The sequence below is a fragment of the Rhinolophus sinicus genome, chromosome 6, assembly GCF_057876585.1.
Source record: "Rhinolophus sinicus isolate RSI-liver-muscle chromosome 6, RSI-T2T, whole genome shotgun sequence".
In the NCBI taxonomy this organism is placed as follows: Eukaryota; Metazoa; Chordata; class Mammalia; order Chiroptera; family Rhinolophidae; genus Rhinolophus; species Rhinolophus sinicus.
Genome location: NC_142506.1, coordinates 35,082,224 through 35,096,169, shown reverse-complemented (window position 1 = coordinate 35,096,169; position 13,946 = coordinate 35,082,224). Strand labels below are relative to the sequence as shown.

The 13,946-nt window shown below is 36.9% G+C and overlaps 1 pseudogene; it reads right to left on the bottom strand.

Annotated features, from left to right (window-relative positions):
• Positions 1-228: 228 nt before the first annotated feature.
• On the bottom strand, positions 229-7,768 carry LOC109438493 (small ribosomal subunit protein eS4, X isoform-like; annotated as a pseudogene).
• Between the last annotated feature and the right edge of the window lie 6,178 nt (positions 7,769-13,946).

Here is a 13,946-nt window from a genome sequence, read left to right as displayed (position 1 = left end):
ATTCTCCCATATCACCACTGTCTCAGGAAACATAGCTATAGTGTAAAAAAGATGGCCAAGTAGAGGTCGGTGGCAGTTCTATTTTAACGAAATAGAATTCTTTCTGTATAAATGGTAGTTCCAAAGTGCTTGTAATGACTGAGGGGTTTTTTTGGCAATTAATCATGCTAATCATGCTATATTATCTTAATTAAGTACAAAGACTCTTCCAATCACATCACCTAGAGATCATTTCACCCACTGCTCTGTCTGGCTGCCAGTTTCTTGTCTCTCTCTTCAGCAATGGTGAGGCAGATATCCTTTCCACAGGGAAGAGAAATCCATGGTATGTTGCCTTTGTCAATAACAAAAATGTTTGAGAGCCAGGTGGCAAAACTGTTGCCATTGTCATCTTTCACACAAACTATATCAACAGAACCAGGGTTTCTCTCTCTCTGTGTTGGTGATCACACCAGTTCTTTCCAGATTAGCACCTCTGGTCACCACGCACAGGTTGCCAGTGCCAAATTTGATGAAATCAATAATTTTGCCAGTCTCCAAATCAATCTGAATGGTGCTATTCACCTTGATGTGGGGACCAAGGTTGTGGATAGTGTGAGCATCATGAGTCCCCAGATAAGGGATTCATTTCATGCCCACAAAGATCTTTCTCACTTTGTGCAACTATTACTTGGCCTCCTCAGGTGTAATACAATGAACACCAAAGCGACCCTTGGTATCATAGATCAGACAGAAATTCTTTCCAGTTTTGTCAATGATGATGACATCCATAAAACCAGTGGGATTGGTTACATCAGTTTGGACCTTGCCGTCAATCTTAATAAATGGCTGTATGCAGATCTTCTTTACTTCATTTCCTGTAAGGGCATACTTCAGTCTGTCCCTTATGAAAATGAGAGAGAGAAAGAGACATTCTCTCAGCTTGTGGGGACCGGTAGATGAGTGAGAAGGCAACACACTGGTCAGTTTATCCAGCATCCAATGCTTTGGAGCTACTACACGCTTCTGATGCTTCTTGGGACCATGAGCCACGGGTGTGTTGGACAAGGAAAGAGGGTCACTTTCTTCCAGTGCTCCAAGAAAAGAGGATCCCTGAGGCTCTTAAACAGGCTAAATAAAATTTTCTCTGAGTGTTTTCTGTAGTTAGTTACCCAGTAAACCCTTTTCTTCACAGATAATGCAGAGATAATCCATAACATTTTACTGAATTATTATATGAGGCGTGATCAAACAACATGGATTTTTAAATTTTAAAAAATTATTACAGTAAAAAACACATTGCCATTAATCCCCCTCAAAACACCCTCCTTGCTTCGAACACATTTATCCCATTGTTCTTGCATTGTTCTTTCTGAAGGCGTTCTGGAAGTCCTCTTTCGTGAGTGTCTTTAGCTGTCCTGTCGTGGCTGCTTCAATGCCCTGAATCATTCTGACTTTGGGGAAGAGCCAGAAGTCTCACGGTGCCAGATCCGGTGAATAAGATGGATGAGGAGACACATAATGTTTTTATTTGACAGAATTGCTGTATACCAAAAGTGATGTATAACACGGAGCACTGTCATGACGGAGGATGATTTACGGCACACTTTAAAACACACCTTCTCTCAACTGTAGTTTACACCCGACTGACTGCACCAAACAAGTTGAAACTTGTCACATACTGTTACTAAGGTTTGATGCACTGCTTCCTGTATTGAAGATTCCTGCCTTTCCATGGGATGGCACTGGGCAGCAGCATTCACCGTATCTTTTGATCACAATGGAAAAGCTCTGTGTCACACATTGCTTCTGGTACAGCAATTTCTGTCAAATAAAAACATTATGGTGTGTCCTCATCTACCTTATTCATGAGATCTGGCACCGTGCGAGTTCTGGCTCTTCCCCAAAGTCAAAATGACTATGAAAGGTAAACATTTTGAATTGATTCAGGATATCAAGGCAGCCAGAAGAGTGCAACTAAAGACACTCATGAAAGAGAACTTCCAGAACTACTTTAGAAAGTGGCAAGAACAATGGGATAAGTGTGTTCAAAGTGAGGAGGAGTATTTTGAAGAGGATTAATGGCAATGTGTCTTTTACTGTAATAAATTTTTTTAATTTAAAAATTCACCACATTATTTGATCACACCTCATAAATTCTGACTGTGATTTAAATAAAAAGCTACTTCTGTCTATCTAATAGACCAAGTTTTGTTGGTTAAGAGCAGTGGTTATATTCCTTTGCTTGGTCTCACCTGGGGAGGGTGCTGTTGCTCACCTTGGACCAGGTAGGCAAATGAAGATCTTGGCAGGGATGGGGTGGGAGGATGCCACAGAGAGGTTTGTAATTTGAAAGAGCCTCAATATTGCTTTAGGAACATGCCTCGACCTCTAGCTAAGAATCACTGGTTAAGAGGATTTACTTCTAGCCCAAACAAATTTTTATCTTCTATTTTCTTCTAATTTACCCAGAAGTTTCTCATCAGCTTCTTTAACTGGACTGTTTTACTTACATAGTATTCTGACATTTTAAAGTTGAGAGTTCTGTGTTAATTCAAACATCTACTCCAAAATAGTAGAAAGCAGTCTTATCTGAATTTCAGCCTATTTGCAAAAACGTTTTTAGAAAACTTTATCTATCAAAAATTATGTTTTCTAGTTTCCACAACAATTTTCTAAAATTCCTTTCAAGCATTCTCCAAATGTCATCTCTGTAAAGAAATTTTTTTTAATTTCTTTTTTTTTTTAATTTATTGGGGTGACAATTGTTAGTAAAATTACATAGATTTCAGGTGTACAATTCTGTATTACATCATCTATAAATCCCATTGTGTGTTCACTACCCAGAGTCAGTTCTCCTTCCATCACCATATATTTGATCCCTCTTACCCTCATCTCCCACCCCCACCCCCCTTACCCTCTGGTAACCACTAAACTATTGTCTGTGTCTATGAGTTTCTGTTTTTTGACAATGTGGATATTTTAAACTCCATCTGCCTTTCTTCATAATTAAAGTTTAAATACCTTAATAACTGTAATTGCAAAACTGGTTAATGATTTGTGCCTTCAGTGGAATAGAAACATTTATTTGTAGATTGCTTTGTACAAAGAGCATTTTAGTATGTTAATACTGCAATTATTTAACCTCTGTTAGATATAGTTGAATATATTTATGAATGAAAATTTCAACATGGTTATTTTTATTCCCCCCACATCCCTAGAATCCTAATCACTAATCTTTTTTAATATCATTATGTTATCTACTAATGGTCACCGAATTGTATACTTTAAAATGTGGATTTTATATTATGTGAATTTTATCTCAAATTTTTTAAATGATTAGTTCATTATCAGTCAAATCTTGGAAAATTAGCTTAAGATGCTAGAACAAATCATCCCTCCCTAATAACTGGCTTTTGAACAACAGAGGATCTTTTGAAGTCCCAAGCTCTGCCACACAAGCTCTCTTCACTGTGGTTCTGTAAATTATAGGCTATTTATTTTGCATTGAATTCTTCCCACAAACTCGTATTTTGGATACATGGTACTGTAAAACAAGCATTCCTCACTGCTGATGGTAAAGCCACTGTCCTAATCTGCCGTTCAGTTTAAAATCTGATAATAATGGTTACTTTACCTCAAGAGAAATCCTACAGGCAAACATGTCATGAGTGGCCCAGTTTGACTGAGAACAGATCCAAGCCACTGGTCATAAAGGGTAAACACTTAAGACATTTAACCCAGTACAACAGTACTAAATGGAAGGGGATGGTCATCTGGATTATGAATCACCTAATTGGCATGTCAGAAAATAAGCATTTTATTGACAGAAGGTGATTGTAGGGGAGAGTCATTTTTCATGGAAATAGCCAGATACCTTCCCTCTCTCTTTGTATTCATACTTATGCGGTTGAGGGAGATGGGAGAGTGAAGGGGTCAGTGAGAAACGAAATAATTCTCTGCTACAATTTAGTCTCACTTGATATATAATAGTTTATTTCTTGCTTTGATTTTTGTTTCAACAGCTGTCCAACAACAACAACAAAAATCTATAAGTGTTCAGTTTCTAAACAAATGTCAAATTTTTACAGAAAATATTCAACTTTGTACATCCTATTGGTAGTTTTAAGACAGAATTTACAAGGAAAGATTGATATTGCTCCCTCATCCCTCTCTTGCTCAGTTGGACATGTTTCACTAGTTAGGAAGACAACAGCTTTTGTAAAAACACACAGTCTACCACACACACACACACACACACACACACACACATACACACACACACACATACACACACACATTTGTTTACAATCATGGGAATGAATTAACTCCAAAATGGCCTAATCTATAAGAAACTTGAGGTTAGGAGCCCGTCATCCATCTTTCCTCCTCCTAACCCTACTCTACTCTAATTGTGTTTAAAACAGCTGCTTATGCATAGTAGCTGCTTGATAAATACTTGTTGATTTTAATTTTTTAATTAAATGTTTGTTGATGTAATTTCAATTTCTTGATGTATTGATTCCTGAAAAGTTATCAGACACCATCATGACAAAAGTAATAGATTTTAACTGAAAAAATATTAAGCCAAATCATTGCCCTGATTTCTTGGTTAAAAACATATTTTATTTTAATTGTGATATATGTAACAGGCACTCAGTAAATATTTGTGGATATCAACTTAACTGAGTTCTTTCAGATTTTCCAACTAATTCAGTTGAGAAATAAGCCCATCCCGAGACCCTCAAGGGAAAACACAAAGAGCATGTAGTTGAAAAATAAAATGAACCCACACAGAAATCAGAGCAGAACACAATCTGAGAATCATGGACAACTAATACCGAGCAATTCTCAGATCCTATGATTGGTTCGATTCAATAGATTGTCAATGTCTTAATGCCACAGGTATTTTAAAAAACCTTAAGAATGACTTCCTGAGTCTAGGAGTAACCCAGGAGAAAACTGGAGCTTACCTGATCACAGTGGGAAGTAAGGCCCTTTTTCCCAAATAATTAAGTTCCTTTATAAAAGGACTTTTGTGAAGACAATGACAACTCAGAGATTCCTGCTGAGATTCTAATCATCTCTGGGAAGGGGCATCTCAGATTTCTTTGTCTTCCCAATACATAGTTTACTTTATGCGACAGGTATAGACAATAAATATTTGGTATTAATGACTTGGAGAGTTGGGGGAGTAGGGAGATTTCTCTGATTTGGGAACAGAGGAAGCGTATCACCTAAAGCTGAAGTAAGGAAATGTTAGTTGTCTCAATAGCAATAACACCCCAGAACCTCCAAAGGTAGCATTGGAAGGAAAATCTCCTGGAAGTGGGGAACACCTGGGCCACATGATGCCAATTCTGTTCTCCTGAGATTCATCTTCACTCTGGGGCAAGGTTTCTCAATCTTGGCACTATGGACATTTTAAGCTATAACATTTTTTGTAGTAAGGACTGTTCTGTGCATTGCAGGATGTTTAGCAGTACCATTAGGTCTAACCACTAGATGCCTATAGCATCTCCCCCCTCACCAGTTTGTGACAAACATTGCCAAATGTCCCCTAGAAGACAAAATTGCCCCCAGATGGAACCATTACTTTAGTGTTTCTCCTTGATTATCTCTGGCTCAAGAGAAATCTGACTGTTCACTCCTTTAAAACTGGCCAAGTGGGCCCAAAATACCTTGCTTCTGGAGTGCAATAAAGACAATATAAATTCAGAGAAGAGGGTGATCTAAATAATCTGGTTTACAAACTGCAGCTGACTGAAGCACAGGGAAACCAATGAGATTTTGAGATTTCTTCTTACCTCTTGGTTGTTTCCTCCTAATGGACGCCACCTTTATATAACCTTCGTCAAAGGAAAATCTTCCCAGATACTTGGAATCCTTCAAGAATAGACCAACAGTTCTTCCTCCAGCCCACCTTCTTAGGGTCTTCTGTCTCAATTCCTGTTACTTGTGTAAGGCTATTCCTCTTCCTCAAAGTAACTGAAACAAGAATGATCTCATCAGGATAACCATATCTGAATATAAGAAAATAACCTTGGCATTCATTCATTAAGAGGAACACACTATAGTTACAAGGAAGTTGTTTCCTTATGAAGAGTCATAAGTCATATCTTAATCTAATAATCTTAAAAGTCACACATGCACTCACATTATTTTTTTGAGCACATCCACTGCTTCCTCATGATCCCAGAGAATCACTGTAGAAAAACATGGTGAGAAGGAAATGGGGAGAATTTGTTTTTTGGATACTTAATTGGCTGTTGCTTCCACAACACATCTGCATTGGTATGCAGTGATAGATGTTAGATGACTGAAGACTGACGTTTCTGCTGTAAAGGCTTTCATTTGTTTTTCATCACAGTGACACACAATTTCCTGCATTCTCTGCCCCTGGGGTATTTTCTTGCAAAGAGAAAACATTACTTTCAACTTCTAACCTATCTGCCCTAATTTAGCCTCGTGAGTTCTCTGTGTTCTGGATGACCAAGGAAGAAAGTAACAAAACAAAACCTAAAATTAAGTAGAACAAATGAATGCTATGTTCCCTGGAGAAAGTTTCTGTGGAAGAACAGTGTGGGCAGGGTGTAATCCTCCACAGAGAAACCAGTGAGTAAGAACAGTTCTAACAGGTGTTTGAGAATGAGTTCATGGGGATTTTAGGAGCCATGCTAAAGTCTAAAGACATACAGAAATACACTTAGGCTCAAAGAGGTACATATTCTAAGTAATGAAGAAAACAGAACAAAACGTGTGTTTGTTCTTGAAGCACCTGGGCCAGCTTTGACTTGACTATCCCATGGCATTTGGTCCTCACACAACTACTCACCTGCTTTTTGGTATTGAATAAATCATTTAACCTCTTCAGGTCTCGGTTCCCTCATCTGAAAAATCAGATTTAGATAATATTTTTCAGTTTCAGGATTTTACGTATATATTTCAGACTAGAAGTTCTCTTAAGTATTTTTTAATAGGAATGTATAGGATGAGGATGTTGTCATGCAAACTTCTTTCCAAAATATTCCCTGATTTTAATTCTCTTACCTTCCATTAGATATGATATGTATTGACTTGACACACTCTGCTCTGCCTGAACTGTACTTCTGAACCCTTATTTTCCATTTCGCCACCTCCTACTCCCTCCAACTTTGCCTGACTAGCACCTACTCTTTTGTTAAGTCTTGGCTCAAACATTAATCCCTCCAGGCACATATTTCATTCTCCTAAGCAGAATGAGGTTTCCTTTCACTTAGCACAATATACTAAAATGATCAGTTTCAGGAAGCTCTTTAAGTTCAGGAACTATATCTCTTTTATCTTTGCATCACCACTGCCTAGCTTAGTAACTAGTAAATAATGGGTAATTGAAAAAAATGCATATTTGGTGACTCTTGTTTAACACATTTATGAATATAATACCTTGCCTTGCAGAAACAGAAACATTAACCAATGTGTACTATAAAAAAATATGATTCTGTCTATCTAATATCATGTCCTAAACTAGGAGAAAAACACTAAGGGAAAATTTGGAAAGTGAGTAATTATTCAACTTTTGGAAGAGAACTTTAAGTAAACAAATTGTATGGCCAAATTGTATAGGCCCTTAGCCCTTTTCTCTGGAACCTCATCCTCTCCTTATTCTCTCCCCCTACTCCAGTCTAGCCAGAGGCACAGTCACCCTCCTGTCTCAAGGCATTTACATTTAATGTGCCCTTGGCCTAAATACACACTCACCAGTTAAAGACATGCCTTGGTCTTCACCTCCATTAAAGCCTTTACTCATATGTCACCTTGTTAGTGAGGTCTTCCCTGATCATTCTATTTAAAATTTCATTAGCCATCCTACTCCATTCCCTAGTCCCCTTCTACATTTTATCTTCTCTAGACCTCATCATCCAATATACTATAATTTTACTTATTTATCTTGCTTAGTTTGTCAGTCTCTAGTATAAAAAAACATAAGCTCTAAACATATTATCCATTTTGTATAGCAATATTTTCCCATGCCTAGAACAATACCTAGGCACTCAGTAAACATTTATTAAATAGTAAGTACAATAGTCCCCCTTATCAGTGGTTTTGCTTTCTGCAGTTTCAGTTACCTGCATTCAACCACATTCCAAAAATTTAAATGGAAAATTCCAGAAATGAATAATTCATGAGTTTTAAATTGCATAGTGTTCTGAGTAGTGTGATGAAATCTCCCACTATCCTGCCCCCACTATCCATGCCCAGAGCATGAACCATCCCTTTGCCCAATGTACTAACATTGTATGTATAGTACAACTAGATATTTTGAGAGAGACCACATTTGCATAACTTTAATTACAGTATATTGTTATAATTGTTCTATTTTGTTATTATTTTTGTTTATTTCTTACTATGCCTAATTTATAAATTTAACTTTATCATAGGAATGTATATATAGGAAAAACATACTACAAATAAGGTTCTATCTGTGGTTTTAGGGATCCATTAGAGGCCTTGAAACATACCCCCATGGAAAAGAGGGGACAGCTATAAATAAATAAACAGAGAAATACACAGTCAATACACATTGCCTTGCCCAAATTATCTAGCCATTTCCTAGTAGTTTATATATATGGCCAAAAACTAAACTGAGCACTCGTGTATCAAACTGGCTACCTGACGTCTCCACCTAGGTGGCTAATAAGCTTCTCAGGCTTAGCAAGTCTAAAACCAATTACTTGATTTCCTCCAAAAAACTTGTTCCATCCCAAGTGTTCTCCAGCTCAGTACAGGCATACCTCAGAGATATTGCAGATTCAATTCCAGACCATTGCAATAAAGCAAATATTGTAAAAAGTGAATATCACATAAAGTGAGTCACACAATTTTTTTGGTTTCCCAGTGCATATAAAACTTATGTTTACACTATACTGTAGTCTACTAAGTGTGAAATAGCATTATGTCTAAAAAAACAATGTACATGCATTATTACTAAAGAATGCTAACCATCATCTGAGCCATCAGTGAGTCATAATCTTTTGCTGGAGGAGGATCTTCCTCGATGTTGATAGCAGCTGACAGATCAAGGTGGTGGCTGCTGAATGTTGGGGTCACTGTGGCAATTTCTTAAAATAAGACAGCAATGAATTTGGCTTTATCATTTGACTCTTTCTTTCATAAATAATTTCTCTGTAGCATGTGATCGTGTTTGAGAGCATTTTACCCACAATAGAACTTCTTCCAAAATTGGAGTCACTCCTCTCAAACCCTGCTGCTGCCTTATTAAGTTTATATAATATTCTTTGCTGTCATTTCAACAATATTCACAGCATCTTCACCAGTAGATTCCATCTCAAGAAACACTTTCTTTGCTCATCCGTTTTATCATGAGATTGTAGCATCTTCAGGCTCCACATTTAATTTTAGTTCTCTTTCTATTTCCACCACATCTGCAGTTACTTCCTCCACTGAACTCTTGAACCCATAAAAGTCACCCAAGAAAGTTGGAATCAACTTCTTCCAAACTCCTGCTAATGTTGATATTTTGACTTCTTCCCACAAATCATGAATGTTCTGAATGGCATCTAGAATGGTGAATCTTTTCCAAAATGTTGACAATTTAGTTTGCCCAGAATCATCAGAGGAATCAATAATTATGGCAGCAATAGCTTCACAAAATGTATTTCTTAAGTAATAAGACTTGAAAGTTTTAATTGCTCCTTGATCCATGGGCTGCAGAATGGATATTGTGTTAACAGGCATGAAAAGAACATTGTACATCATTGTACATCTCTATCATAGCTTTTGGGTGACCAGGTACATTGTCAATGAGCAGTAGTATTTTGAAAGAAATCATTTTTTCTAAGCAGTAGGTCTCAACAGCAGGCTTAAAATATTCTGTAAGCCATGCTATAAACAGATGTGCTGCCAGCAAGTCTTTGTTGTTCATTTATAGAACACAAGCAAAGTAGATATAGCAAAATTCTTAAGGGCCCTAGTAGAATGGTAAATGAGCACTGGCTTCAACTTAAAGTCACCAGCTGCATTAGCATTAGCTCTTAACAAGAAAGTCAGCCTGTCCTTTGAATCTTTGAAGATGGGCATTGACTTCTCCTCTCTAGCTATGATAATTCCAGATGGCATCTTCTTATAATACAAGGCTGTTTCATTTACACTGAAAATTTATTGTTTATTGTAGTCACCTTCATTAATTATCTTAGCTATGTCTTCTGGATCACTTGCTGCAATTTCTCTGTCAGCACTTGAAGTTTCACCTGCAGTTTTATATGGAGATGTCTTCTTTCCTTAATTTCATGAACCAACCACTGCTAGTTTCAGACTTTTCTTCTGCAGCTTCCTCATCTCTCTCAGCCTTCATAGAATCAAAGAGAGTTATTTGTCTGTATTAGGCTTTGTCTTAAGGGAATGTTGTAGATGGTTTGATCTTCTATCCACACCACTAAAACTTTCTCCAATATCAGCATAAAGACTATTTCACTTTCTTATCATTCATGTGTTCACTGGAGGAGCACCTTTAATTTCCTTCCAAACTTTTCCTTTGCATTCACAGCTTGGCTAATTGTTTGGCATGAGATGCCTAGCTTTCAGCCTATCTTGGCTTTTGAAATGCCTTCCTCACTAAGCTTAATCATTTCTAACTTTTGATTTACAGTGAGAGATGTGCAATTCTTCCTTTCACTTGAACATGTAGAGGCCATTGTAAGGTTATTAACTGGTCTGATTTCAATACTGTTATGTCTCAGGAAATAAAAAGGCTCAAGGAGAGGGAGAGATGTGGGAATGACTGGACAGTGTAGCTGTCAGAACACACACAACATTTATGGATTAAGTTTGCCTTGTATTCCTTATATGGGCATGGTTTGTGGCACCCTCAAACAATTACAATAGTAACATTATTTACAATAGTAACATCATAGATCACCATAAAAAATATGATAGTAATGAAAAGGTTTGAAATATTGTGAGAATTACCAAAATGTGACACAGACACGAAGTGAGCAAATGCTGTTGGAAAAATAGCACCAGTAGACTTAATTGATGTGGGGTTGCCACAAACCTTCGATTTGTAAAATCACAATATCTGTGAAGTGAAATAAAGCAAAGGACAATTTTAAAAAGTATGCCTGTGTACAGTTAGTGCTGGCAACTTCCAGCCAGTCGCTCAAACCAAAATCAGGCAGTCATTTTGGGCAGAGATATTGCTATGTGTTCTTAAATCGATTTAATTTTCTTCCTGAACAGGCAGCCAGATTACACTTTCTAAACCATCCCCCAACCCCTGCAGTTAAGCATCTTTATGTTACTGAGCTCTGACCAATAGAATGTGGGTAGAGGTGATGTACTCCACATCCAGCCTAGCCCCTTTTAATGATCCACTGGTTCTCCATGCTCTCTCTTTCTGTTCCTGGTGATTTGGGAAGCCACCTGTTTAAAATGAAGGCCCCCACAAGATATAAGAACCTAAATGTGGGTGCTCATTCTCCTTCTGAGTCATACTGGCCTGTGATGTGAGCAATAAAATAACTTTTAGTGCATTAAGTCACTGAGATTTGGAAAGGGCTATTTGTTACAGGAATTATCACCCTGGTTAATACATAATTTTGTTACCTCCCTTTCCTTCTCACATCCAATTCCTTAGTCAAATCCCATCTTCATCACCAATACCCTAGTCCAGAATTTCTTACTTGGACATCTACAATAGCTCCTGATTTTTATTCTTGTCTTTCTCAAGTTTATTCTCCAACAATGATTTTCAGTAGTTTCCATCACACTTATGATTAAACCCACTACTCTCTTGTGACCTGTACCTCACACTCACTTACCATATTCTTCTCCATTCACTGCACTCCAGCCTCTTTGGACTTTTCCTTACCACTTTGTGGTAAGAATCCTCACATGTTCTGTCATTCCCTCCACCTGAAGTGTGCTTGCAGGACTTCTAGTGTGGCAGGTCCTTTCTCATCCTTCAGGTCTCATCTTAAGCCTTACCTTTTGAAGAAGACCTTCTTTGAATGCTCAGTCTAAAGTAGGTATCCAGATTATTCTGTCATGAACTGCTTTTCCCTTCATAGCACTCAACAGTTAGTAATTATACATTTATATTTACTTGTTTAAAATCTATTTCCACTACAATTTTGTGGGAAAATACATGCATGTTGAGAACTTGTCTATAGTAGTCACCACTAAATACCCAGCCTAGCACAATGCTTGGCACATGGTATGTACTCAATAAATACTCATTGAATAGTTGTTGAATAGATTGACGTAGATTGATCACTGACTCTGTCTGGAATTCATCATTTTCTTTTTCTGCCAATGCATCTTGTTCCTCCCAATATCACTTCATTCATAATTGTGAGAGCATTTTTCTTTAATTTACAGGCTCTCATCCAATTTTACTATATGTACGTTACAAGTATTAATAAAAAATGACATATTTGATCAATCAAGGTGTATTTTTAAGAAATAAATCTATATATCACAATTATTCTTACAACTGGTTTCAATATTTTTTTCTTTAAAAAATGTAAGACATTTACCTTTATTTTTCATAAGAGAAAATGATAAACATAATCTCACTAGCATACTACAGAAACTATTTTTATCATTGCTGTTTGTAGTATGAGAAAGGCTAAGCAAAGGCAGAGAATGGGGAGTATGTGATGAATATCAGCCATGCTAGAGTGAATTAATCTGTGATCTGAGCATCCAAAGAGAGCTAGATAACATGAGTTGGCAAGAGATTTCCCTAACTATATCTCCAGAAGTTTCCAAAAAGTTAAAATCCAGGGAGAAACCTGAGTTTGGGAAATGCAATTGAATCAGAAACAGAGTTCTTAGCAATAATACACAAATTCCACCCATAGCCTTTCTTGTCACATTTTGGTTTTGTGATTTTTTTTTTCTCTTGACTACCTGGGGTCCATGGTCCCAGATTTTTCCTGTTACCTCTCAGTCATTGCCTACATTGTATATGCTTTATACAGTTTAAACCACATGAAGGTTATATTCCTTTATTTTTGCTACACAGAATTGTACCATTTTAAAGTCTGAATAATATTTCACCAAGTTGCTATACAACTCTTTTTTATGAAAGGTAGCATAGCACAGAGATTAAAGACCTGTAGTTTGCAGCCATACTGTTTGAGTTCAAATACCAGTTCTGCTACTTACTAAGGCCTTGAAAAATTATTCATCTCTTTATAATCTTTTCCCCATCTATAAAATGGGACAAATAATAATAATACTTATTTAATAAGGTTGCAATGAAGTGAGGTATAAAATATTTAGATCAGTAAAATACAAATGTAGCTATTTTTATTGTTGAATATTTTTGTTCCTGATATTTTTTCAGACTTACACATAAAACTACAATAAACATTCTAAGTATAAAGCTCTTTTCTTCATTGTAAACTATTCCCTCAAGAAGGTCTTTTCCATGTTTTGTCCAAAGCACTAAATCATATCCCTCCCTTAGTAATTGTATTTCCTTTAAACAACTCACAACTAGAAACCTAACTATGAACAAGCTTCCACTGGGCCAATATTAAGTAGCAAAAAAAAGCACCCATTTTTGCTGGGGCATGAATTCTGAGGTTGAACTCAAAGTAAACAGGCAGGTGAAGAGGTTGGTATGATGAAAGACAATAGACCATTACCCAAGACTAATGGTGTTGTAAAGGAGATAAATGTCTTTGAAGTAGCACCCTTAAAACCTGTGACCTTTAGGTTGACCTTTTCTTTCAGATTATGGTATGCAGGATGTCTTGGAATCTGTAGAAATTCAGCAATTAGAAAGATGGACCTTGAGAAAAACAGGTCTTTGAGGAAGGTGCCTCCCAAAGGTACAACTCTATTTCCTCTACAGCTACCCATTGGCTTCCAAATTCCTAATCACTTTCAAAATGTTGGAGCTCTATAGCACATGCTCTCATAGGTGCACTTTCTCCCAGATAGAAAATGTTTCTAAT